At 36.7% G+C, this 12,349-nt stretch overlaps 1 protein-coding gene across 1 annotated transcript in view; it reads right to left on the reverse strand.

The window, feature by feature from the left end:
- Positions 1 to 12,349, reverse strand: part of LCOR (ligand dependent nuclear receptor corepressor) — a 143,267-nt gene that overhangs the window by 64,161 nt on the left and 66,757 nt on the right. The window contains exons 3-4 of the mRNA XM_036265619.1: positions 7,143 to 7,208; positions 6,690 to 6,769 (exon numbers count right to left, since the gene is read on the reverse strand). The gene's annotated coding sequence lies outside the window, so the exon portion shown is untranslated. The remainder of the gene's footprint in view (positions 1 to 6,689; positions 6,770 to 7,142; positions 7,209 to 12,349) is intronic.

Here is a 12,349-nt window from a genome sequence, read left to right on the forward strand (position 1 = left end):
GAAAATCATCAATAAAATGAAAAGCAACCTACAGAATAGGAGAAAATAACTACAATCATATATTTGATAAGAGGTTAATACCCAAAATATATTAAAACAAACTCATACAATTTTGTAACAATCAGATTTAAAAACAGGCAGCCCTGGCCGTTGTGGCTCAGCTGTTTGGGTGTTGTCCCATGCACGGAAAGGTTGCAGGTTTGATTTCCGGACAGGGCAACATGCCTAGGTTGTGGGCTCAATTCCCAGTAGGGGGCGTGCAAGAGGCAGCCAATGGATATTACACTCTCACGTCAATGTTTCTCTCTCTCTCTCAAAAGTCAGTAAAAACATATCCTCAGGTGAGAATTAAAAAATATAAAAAAATAAATGCTCTGCTCCACCTAGGATGTGTCCCTCTCATCTCTGCCTATCCAGACCTAGGTTTTCTTTATCAATGCAGCTCAAGCCTAGCTGGTGTGGCTCAGTGGAGTGAGCATCATCCCATGGACTGAGAAGTCCCAATTTGATTCCGCGTCAGGGTACATGCCTGGGTTGTGGGCTTAACTCCAGTAGGGGGCATGCTGATCAATGTTTCTCTCTCACATTGATGTTTCTAACTGTCTCTCCCTTCCCCTCTCTCTAAAAAAAATCAATAAAAACTTATTTTTAAAAACTGCAGCTCAAGTCCTACCTTCTTAAAACACTCTCCTAATATATTACTCAAATACAAAACTTACTAGCTGTCTTATTTTGTTTTTCTTTATTGATTTTAGAGAGAGGAAGGGAGAGGGAGAGAGAAAGAAACATTGATGAGAGAGAACATGGACTGGCCACCTCCTGCATGCCCTCCACTAGGGGTTGGGCCCACAACCTAGGCATGTGCCCTGATGGGGAATTGAACCAATGACCTCTTGGTACGTGGGTTGATGCTCAACCACTGAGCCACACCAGCTGGGCACTAACAGTCTTATAATAAACTTTTTAAGAGCATACACATTTTACATTTTGGTATAACATCCTATCTACCATTATCATTAATTACTAAAAAATCCTTGCTCTTTACAACAGCTATTTCTACTCTAGCTCAGCCATACACAAGAAGAGCCATACCACAGATCACTTTGTCACTTAGAATTAGTCCATTTTTAGGGATATTTATACTTACAGTAATTTTTTATTCTTCCTATCTCTCTATACACTCTTACCACTACTGGATCAGCTTTTTATATTATCAACATAATCCTACAATCAATAAAAGCCTCATGAGATGGTTTTTAACAGATAAAAAAATTGCCCTGGCAGGTTTGGCTCAGCTCAGCTGTAGAGTGTCAGCCTGTTGACCAATGAGTTGCGGGTTCGATTCCAGCCAAGGGCATGTACCTCGGTTTCAGTTCATCCCCGGCCCTAGTCAGGGTCGTGCGGGAGGCAACCAGTGAATGTGTCCCTCTCATGTCAATCTTTCTCTCTCTTTTCCTTTCTTTCCCTCTCTTTTTCTCCCACTCTATCTGAAGATAAATAGAAAAATATCCTCGGGTGAGGATAAAAAATAAAAGAAAGAAAGAAGCGAACATACACATTTCCTAGCTCAGACAACTGACTGGCTTAGAAGCAATGCCAATCTAGTACCAATGAACACACATAGTGCCCAAACCTTGCTTTCTTATACAATTCTCCAAATAAAAAAACCAGGGTGCCTGTGTGGCCAGTATGGCTCAGTGGTTGAGCACTGACCCATACACCAAGAGGTGGCAGGTTTGATTCCCGGTCGGGGCACTTGCCCAGGTTGTGGGCCTGACCCCCAGTGCGGGGCATGTAGGAGGCGGCTAATCAATGTTCTCTCTCACTGGTGTTTCTCTCTCTCTCCCTCTCTTTTCCTCTCTAACATCAATAAAGAAAAGGGAAAAAAAGACATCAGGGTTCCTTAAAGAAATCCAGGGTTGGGACAGGAAAAGCAAAAATAAGCCTAGAATATTTTTGGGTACCAAAAAATAAAGAAGTGCTAAAGACAAATTATAGAAACATGTCAAAAAAGATAAGGAGCCAATCTGAAAGGGCTCTCAATAGCCAAATCTAGGACAATTTCAAGTAAAAAATAAACAATAATTATAATGAATCACAGTCCATAGAATGAAATAAGAATCCATGAGTCTATACTGGTAGGTAAATATATGTATAAATGGAGGAGTAGGGAAAGCTGGTCCTTATAGTAGAATTACAACTAATAGAGGCAGAAAAAATAATGAAAATAGAAAATCATCATTTAATCATTATCACAGCAGTAAGTTTTTCAAGTAAGATTCATCAATGGATGCTAAAATTACTGTATGATAGATGAGTAAGTAGTACGATGACAAAAAGATATTTACATAATCTCAAAGTACCTCTCCACAGTATACCTATTAAGTACAACAGAGAAGCCCTGGCCAGTTTGGCTCAGCGGTTGGAGCGTCTGCCCTCTGACCAGAGAAACCCGGGTTCGGTTCCTGCTAAGTACAATAGGGAAAAACTTAAGATACCACCTTAACTAAGTGATACGAGTGAACATCAACCATATGCTTCCTGATATGGTGCACTGAGGATGACATGATATCTATTCTGCAGAATTCTTGCCAAAAAATGCATTACTTAAATTTAATAATGAGGAAACATCAGACAAACCTAAATTGAGGGACAGCCTACAAATCATTTTGCCAGTATTCTTCAAAAATGTCAACACTATGAAAGGCAAAGAAAAACAGAACCATTCCAGACTAAAGAAGATTCAGGAGACATGACAGCTAAATACAAAGTGTGAGCTAGATTGGGTTCTGGACCAGGAAAATGGCATTATTGGGATAACTGGTGAATTTCTAAAGGTTTGCCGATTACATAGTACTGCATTGGTGTTAATTTCGTTATTTTTATAATTGTACTTTGGTTACACAGATGTTAACATTTGGGGAATCTGAGTAAAGGATATACAGGAATTATTTTTGCGACTGTTTTATGTCTAAATTATTTTTTTTAAAGTATTAATAAAATGCTAAAAAAAAAAAAAAAGGTATAAAAGTCCATGAGTAAATATGCTTGGCACATGTAAGCACTCAAAACAGTTAGCTATTAATATTATAATTCTCCAGTATATTTTTTAAAAAATTTGTTTTCTTTACTGATTTTAGAGGGAGAGGGAGAGGGAGAGAGAAATAGCAACATCGATGAGAGAGAACATCGATTGGCCACCTCCTGCATGTCCCCCACTGGGGATTTGGCCCACAACCTTGGCATGTGCCCTGACTAGGAATCAAACTGGCAACCTGTTGGTGCATGGGTCAACAATCAAACAATGAGCCACACTGGATGGGCAATTCTCCAGTATATTAAGCCTCCTGACTTCTTTGTTACTCATTTAGTAAATATTTTACTGGGTGCCTACTATGTGCCCAACCAACAGAAAAGGAAGGAAAGAAAGAAGAAAGCAAGCCCAGCTGGCAAGTATTCACTTACTAAGATTCCTAGCACAGCTGAGAGTGTCTATTTCAAACACACTCATGTCCACTTATACTCTTATTCTCTCTCTTTCAAACTGAGAAATTACAAGTCCTACTTAATTCTTGCTCTCCCCTTTCTATATTCCTGTTCCTAGCTTTGTTATCAAAATGCATGTATTCTAAAAACATGGACTAAATCCCAGCTATTTGACTTCCCATAACTTAGTCTCTCTGACTCTTCCTACTTCTTTATTTATAAAACTGGGATGCCTTTAATCAACTTTATAGGATTGTTGTGAGAATTAAATGGGAGCATATATAAGTAACTGGCACACAGTAGATGCTCAAAAAATGTTAGTTACCTTTCCCTTACAGTTAAGCCTTGAACAACATAGGGGTTAGGGGCACTGACCTACAGCCATAGTCAAAAATCCATATATAACTTCTTGCTCCCTCAAAAATTAAGTTGTCCCTTGGTATCTGCAGGGGATTGGTTCCAGGAGCCCCCTCCCCTCCAATGAATATAAAAACCCAGATGCTTAAATCCTCTATATAAAATGGTGTAGATAAATGCACATAGTCAGTGGACTCCCAATCACAGATCATAAACAGTACAGGTATTTACTGAAAAAAAATACATGTATAAGTAGATCCACACAATTCAAACCAGTGCAGTTCAAGGGTCAACTGTATTTTCTAACTGTTGCAGGATCCTGAAGTGCAGATCAACAACTGCTTTACTAATCTCTAGGTGAATCTCTACTTTGTATTTTTTACCTACATATTTTTAAAAAGTAAATGTAAATAATATATTTATTTTATCCTTTTTAACAGCTTCAGTATCCACCAAAAATTCAAATAGCTAAAAAAAAAAAAAAAAAAAATGCTTAACTTCTCAAATATGAGACAAACATTTCTAACAGCTTTTCAAAACATTATCTATCTAGATTTTCTCAGAATGCCAACCTCAAACTTGAGATTCCAACATCACGCTCCACTGCCACCTATTGGCTGTTACCATACTCTCCAGATATTGCCTTCTTTTTTTTGGAATCCTAAGCCATCTAGTGCAAGCCTCAACCCAGTGGAGTCTAGTCTTCAGATGAGATGCTCCAAGTGCCAGCAAAGAGTTCCAGCACAAAAACTTTAACTCTAACACACTAAAAATATATACTTGACAATTTACATTTTCTAAGATCTTTCTTTTCCTATTTTCTATTATAAATGTTATGGCTGTCTCTGAAAAAAATAAACACCAAGTATAGGTAGTGAAGTGTCTAATGGAGAAAAATAGCTTTCCTAGAATTAAATTTGTTATCAAATGGAAATATTCTTTCTAATTAGAAAACCAACTAAAATTGTAGAACTACAAACAGTAAGAATACCTGTTTTAAATGCTACATGATTCCATGCCTTGCTATTTATGTATTTTCTTCTAAAAATACGTATACAATATTTTACCCTCATATAGCAATGGAAAACTCTATCACATTACAAAAATGTACTGTACTCAACTATTGAACATAGAAGGGCTTTACACCCTATAATACCCTGGAAAAAAGGTAACTAAGTTGCTTCTTCTATGCTACCAAAACACTTATTAAATGTCTTGCTCAATAAATAGTCACAACATGCAAACACACACACACACACACACACACACACACACACACTTTAAAATGGTGAACTTCAACTTCATTGGCGGTTGCTTAATTTTCTGGTCTCTCTTTTTCAAACTATGTTAAATTTCAAAATACTTTCCTCTTTAATTCAATGAAAACAGGCCACCATGAATAATCACAACAACAACTTTTTCATGCAGTAAGCAAAAAAACAGAACATTAAAAAGCTCTTAAACTTGCTTTCAGATTTTAATGCAATTTGCCAATAATGGTAAATGATGCTACATTAACTACAAAGAAGCCATAGGGTTCAAAGAAGCATACAAAATGTTTCACAGCCTTCAGAGGTTGACAATGTAGTCAGAAACACAAGATTCAAAAGGAGAAAAGAATGGACGAAATAATACAGAGTATTACTTGACAAGTAATTGGTATAGATAATATTTACTACAACAGTATGAAGGTTTGAACAGCAATAAGGGCAAAATGTCAAGGGGGGGCTCAAGCAACAAGAACAACAAGCAATAAGAACAAGGAAATTCAAGTTATTGAGAATAATAACAGCAATGCTGTAGTCCAAATAGTAAAAGCATGCTGTTTAATACAAATGATCAGACCAGTTTAGCTAAAAGCAAAATATATAGAAAACTAGTGAGATAGCATTAGAAAGAAAATGGACTGAACTGTGGAGGGTTACTCAGTCACTAAGCGTTAGGCTAATAAATCCAGGAGACAATGAGAAGGTCACTGGAGACTCACTACAGTGTAACATTCCCACACTATGGAGAGGTAAGGGTTAGGGGGAAGGACTATAACCTTATAGTAGTGTTTAACAGACTGAAGAAAACTGAGAGACCAATCATGGTATTTCAGTAGTTCAGAAATAATGCTAAAGGTTTAAACTACAGTAATGAATGTGGAAAGAAAAAAAAAAAGAATAAAATTCAGTATGAGGATACAACTGATAGAACCTAGTCAATCACTTCAAGTTAGACAGAAGGAACTCAAAATGTTTCCAAAGCCTTAAAACAGGGAACAGAAGTACCATGAAAAGAAACATAAGAAAGAAAGCCATTATTAATAAATTTTTTTCTAACAATTGAAATGTTTCTAAACCAAAATTCTATTTATTTAACAGAAAGCAATAAAACAATACAAACCCAAAGGTATAGCCAATTTCTGCAACTGAATATAAACAGTATTCATGCTAAAATATTATGAAGAAACATCTTATATTAAAGCATAAACCAGTCTATCATAAATCTACATGATTAGTAACTACTTGATTCAGATCCATGTTGCTGTTCTTTTTGTACAAATGACTTCCATTACTTGAATTACCATACATTTCATATTTAAAATAATGATTTGAACCCAGTTAATTATTCTGCCTAGTGAACTATATGAATAAAAACAATGCATGTTAGAATATAGATTTCTCAATAGGCAAAATCAACAGACTAGAAATACTAAATTGCAAACTGAGTTATTATCAAATCCTTTATAAATACAGGCTCATACCTTCCTTTTCCTACAAGTGTCTAATAAAGTAATCAAATTTTGAACAAATAAAAACTAAAATACTACACTAGACAAGTTTCATGAGTTTCTTGGTTACCTTTACTTTATCTCTTCTCAAGCAACAGAATAGACAATTTTCATCAAAAGTCCAATCAGAAATGCTTTCAGGTTCACAGTCTGCAAAAATAGTAGGAGTAACAAATTAAGAGTCACAAATAAGGATTTTTCAGGAAACAAATGAGAATGTCAAAAATATTGTAACAACAACAAAATTCTTATTAAGTAGTAGAAAGGTTCTTCTTTGTATTAAAAAAATCTTAACAATAACTACTCACTTGTTAATATACTTATTTGTACATATATTTGCATTATCAACTAAACACAAAAAGATGTTTACATGGATATAGCTTTAACCCACATAAACTGTGAATAAAAAGGAGGAGACAGAGGCTTAAATCACCAAAAAAGGAGAAGGAGACAGAGGCTTAAATCACCAAGGTATCATGTTACCAAGATGATTTTTAAATACCAAAAAAAAGATTTTGAATACCTTTAAATAAACTGAGATCTTTTAAAAATGCAGGTCCAAACAGCCCTTCAAGAATACTTTCAAACCCTGAAAGGATGAAAAAAGATCCATTATTACAATATTCCCTATTGTAATTTAATATTAATCTGTTACAAAAAAAATGATGGTGTTTTCTTCCAGTTCTCAAGGATCCCCATATTATTATGGAAGAGATGCGATGGAAAGAGTGTCAATGACAAATCTAAAAAAACGGCTTTGCATTTTTGTCAACGATTAACATTCAATACAAATTCAGAGCACATTCAAGAACAATACAAAACAGACAATACTAGAAATAACTAATGAAGAAATGGAAACTCATGCATTCTCTTACCATCTCCCAAAATTCCAAACACCTCTTTACATAAACATTCAGACTTGATTTTTAAAGGCGTCTTTGCCAATAAGACATTCCATAGCATTCTAGATTAATCAAAATAACGTTTCTAAACATCAACTGAGACAACAGATTTTCAAGCTAATAGTTTTTTTGAAGGAAAATCTTCACTGAGAACATCTGTATCACTATAGAAAAAAAGCCATTACATAATATTTTAACAGACACCTTTGTGATATTTCATATCGCCACAATTTAACTACTTACTGGTTCCTTTATAAAGTTAGAAACCACTAATTATACATACAAAAATATGAGAAAAAACTTAAATATACCTTTACATAAATGTTTAAACTATCATCACCTTGTGCCAATATAAAGTAGAAAAATCAAACACATGCAAAATGTTCCTGATTTATTTAATCAAATATTGATGATCAACGAAATGAAAAACAATTAAAAAGTATCTTTGCCATCTTGTTGTTTTCTATGGGTTATTAAAAGAGTAAGGAGGAAAAAAGAGGAAGGGAATCAGGCTGTCCTTTTATACAACGTGACGGAAATAATGGATTAGAGCAGGGGTTCCCAAACTGTGTGTCATGCACCTCACTGGGAGCTCAAATGATTACAAGGGGTACATGAATCCATATGTACTTTAATCGTGACCTTTACAAAGAATTAGTATGTCTTGTGCATTCAACGTACATACTATGTTTTCAATGCATAGAAATGTCATTATAATTAAGAAAACAAAAAGTGTTAACTGAATTCCTAGTAGTTATGGACATTATGTATTTTGTCGTAATCTGCTATCACCTAAGGGTTTCTAATTTTTAATTGTTAAAAAGTACTCTAATGTTCAAAAGGGTGTGAAGTAACAATTAAAAACACTACAGTCATGCCCTGGCCAGTGTGGCTCATTTGGAGTGTTGTCCTGTATACCAGAAGGCAGAGGTTCGATTGCTGGTTAGGACACATACCCAGGTTGTGGTTCCATTCCCAGTCCAGGTGTGTGTGAGAGGCAACCAACAGGTGTCTCTCTCTCATATCGATGTTTTTTTTTTCTCTCTCTCCCTCCCTCCCTCCAAGATAACTAACTAAACTAAATAACTATAGCCAGACAGATACATGAGGTCCACACACAGGTAGCATTTCTTTACCACAAGTTCAATCACAATAAAAGGTTTGGAAGGCAAGGGGTCAGATAAGATGGTCCTTGGAAACAGTATTTTATCTGGTTATAAGAATAACATTGTAACTTTAGGGATGTCTTTGTCCTTAGCATTCAACCATAATTTTTTTTTTTTTTTTTTATCCTCACCATTTTTGTTCAGGTAGAGTGTGTGGGGGGGAGAGAGGAACAGAGAGAGAGAGAGAGAAACATCAACGTGAAAGGGACACATTGAGTGGCTGCCACCCGCACAACCGACCAGGGCCGGGGACAAACTGCAACCGAGGTACATGCCCTTAGCGGGAACCGAACCCGGGTCTCTCAGGACCACAGGCCGACGCTCTAACCGCTAAGCCAAACCGGCCAGGGCTCAACCATAATTTAACAGAGTAATCTCTAGAGTTTGTGTTAACTACACTGTAGTTAGAGAGTTGATTTTTATATACTGTTTTCTAGATTCCAGGTTTCCCACTTATTATTAAGGAGCAACTGTTTTTCAAACCTCCTTAGTTCTTCCCATCAAAATTATTCCAAGAATATTAGCAAGATCAAACTAAGAAAATGGGGGCTATCTGCTTATTATTTGCCTGCTATAATTAACACATTTTCTACTAAATTACTGTAGCCTGTCTTCCCCATACTAGGAAGAAGAAAGAGTAGCACTGGGGGTTTTGTGGGTGAGGAGGTGATGGTGGGTAAGAGAATGAGAAGGAATTGCTAGATACTATCTATCTCTGCAAACTAGATATTCTTAACACTGGTCTTAAAAAAAAAAAATCTCACAGGCTGTCTCCAATTCTAAAGGCCTTCTGGCTCCCCTACCCCCAAAAGAACTGATTTTACAAATATTTCAATATCTTGAAAGTACCAAGTACACACTGCAAATAGCTAAAGGAGATTACAGGTGGCTCTTATCCTGAAGAGCAAATCTAATATGCTTTCACCTGGGTTTATAAGAAATTATAATTAATTCTAAACTTGTATGTTAAACATAAATTCTTCAAAAGGAAAAATGTAAATACAGCAAGAAATAATACTGGGAAACAAACAAGAAAAAAACAAAGGCTTTGGAAGAGAAAATTACAAAGGATAATAGAACCTGAAAGAGTAAGAAAACAGAATAAGAAATTCATCAATAACACATAGACAGTAACAAAAACCAAATCACAGATCAAAAAGCAGTAAAAAGGGAAGACCAAGATGAAACAAGAAAAAATTTGGTCATAAATGTAAAGATTTCACCACAACTAATTTTGATCAAAATATTATTAAAAAGTCATTCTTTGGCTGATATCTGTAACAATACATTAAACCTCACAAATATTATTGATTTGACACTGTAAGGCCATGTTTTGTTACCGTCTGTTAAACAAATTTAATGCCACTCAGTTTTATTAATATTAAATATTGAATTTAGCAGTTGCATAGCAACAAGGAATGTCTCCTGTGCCATGCTTGACATTAACAAAAGGCAAATAAGGATGAACAAATGTATTCAAAATTTATACCATGATCTCATAGAAAAGCCATGAAGATCAATAACAAAATGCCATGGAAAATTAAATAAATACTGAAAAAGAGAGCCATGTCATTATGTTCAATCACTAGGGCTTAAAAAGCACCTTTATATATTACACATAAAGAAATATTAATAATTTCACTGGACATGACCACTTTCCAAGAATTCCTATCCAACATTACAACTGGTCTCAAAGCTGGTCTCCAGACTCTTCCTCACTGCAGCCTGCACTGTCTTCAGACTGTATTCCCAAAGCACTGCTTTAACAATGCTACCATCTGTTAAGAAAAAATTTACATTGTTTAAAAGACAAATTCCAAATTCCTAAACCCAGCAATCAAAATAACTTATAATTTGATCCCAACCTACTGTTAAAAAGCAGCCTTATTTCACTGAACCTTCTGCTCATTGTCACAGGTTCAGTCAGGTTGGTGTTCTAACGTATTCAATTATCATTTCTCCCTCCTAATATTTTCTCAAGCCTTTGCATCTCATCTCTGCCTAAATAAATTATCTTCCTCAACGCACTCCTCAATTTGTTAAAAAATACATATTCACTTACTCAACATACATTAACTGAGAGCCTGCCTTCCGCCCAGGAACAGTGGCTGGCACTGTGTAGGCAGTGGCAAACCAGACATGGTGCCTGCCCTCATGGAGCTTTGGTTCCAGTTTTCTCATCCTTAGAATTCATATATAATTTCCCCCTTTTAAATAAATGTCAGTTGCCTTATGTTTTCTGCTATGTGCAAAGCACTGTCTATGTTAAGCACTCTGTAAATTAAATTGTTACAGGCTATCTAAACTGTTTTATTTTATTTTTCATACATTTATGTCCTCTCTTCTCAAAGAGATTTAATGCTCCAGAAAGGATGGGAAGGTCTTCCTCTTTCCCACAATGTTTCTCTTATCCTCACCCGAGGATATTTTTCCATTTTTTTTGTAGAGATAGAATGGGAGGGAGAAAGAGGAAGGGAGAGAGAGAAACATCGACGTGAAGGGACACATCGAGTGGCTGCCACCCACACGACCAACCAGGGCCAGGGACAAACTGCAACCGAAGTACATGCCCTTAGCGGGAACCGAACCCGGGTCTCTCTGGACCGCAGGCCGACGCTCTAACCACTGAGCCAAACCGGCCAGGGCCCACAATGTTTCTCTTATACTAGGGTTCAACAAGCCTGATTTGAGTCTCTGATTTAATCAGAAAGCTCTCAAAAACAAAAGAAGATTAAAATGTCTCACGTATTTCCCTCTTCCATCTAAATATGAATCTCTTCTCCATTTCTAACTAAAGAGGGAAAGGCAGGTCATTAAAAGTTAACAGGATAGGAACAAATCAAATACAGAGTTAACTAAAGTAAGCAATACAGCCTGTGCTTTTATTGCTTTTATTTTTTTATCCTCACCCGAAGACATTTTTCCATTTTTTTGTTCAGAGTTGGAGAGAGAGGAAGAGAGAAAGAGAGAGACATCGATGTGAAAGGGACACATCAAGTGGCTGCCACCCGCACGATCAACCAGGGCCGAGGACAAACTGGAACCGAGGTACGCACCCTTAGTGGGAACCGAACCTGGGTCTCTCTGGACCGCAGGCCAACGCTCTAACTGCTGAGCCAAACTGGCCAGGGCCGACCTGTGCTTTTAAAATAAAGAAAAATATTATGGAATAAAAAATTGTTTCTGGGTCTTAGGAATCTCTCCTCTGAGATAACCAGTGTAGAGATTAGCAATTTGAGAGACAAAGAGGTGCCGCCCTGGCCGGTTTGGCTCAGCGGTTAGAGCGTCGGCCTGCGGTCCTGAGAGACCCAGGTTCGGTTCCCGCTAAGGGCATGTACCTCGGTTGCAGTTTGTCCCCGGCCCTGGTTGGTCGTGCGGGTGGCAGCCACTCGATGTGTCCCTTCACATTGATGTTTCTCTCTCTCTCTCTTCCTCTCTCTCCCTCCCGCTCTACCTGAACAAAAAATGGAAAAGTGTCCTCGGGTGAGGATAAAAAAAAAAAAAGAGGTGCTGAAGAAAAACTAGGAGGCATTATCAGAAAATTAGCAATTTTTACATTAAGGTTCCTTGGTATCTTGTAAAACTTGGCTGGTTTTGCTTAGTGGTTAGAGCACTGGCCGGAGGACTCAAGGATTGAAGGTTCGATTCCCAGTCAAGGGCAC

This window comes from Molossus molossus, unplaced genomic scaffold (assembly GCF_014108415.1).
Source record: "Molossus molossus isolate mMolMol1 unplaced genomic scaffold, mMolMol1.p scaffold_m16_p_17, whole genome shotgun sequence".
In the NCBI taxonomy this organism is placed as follows: Eukaryota; Metazoa; Chordata; class Mammalia; order Chiroptera; family Molossidae; genus Molossus; species Molossus molossus.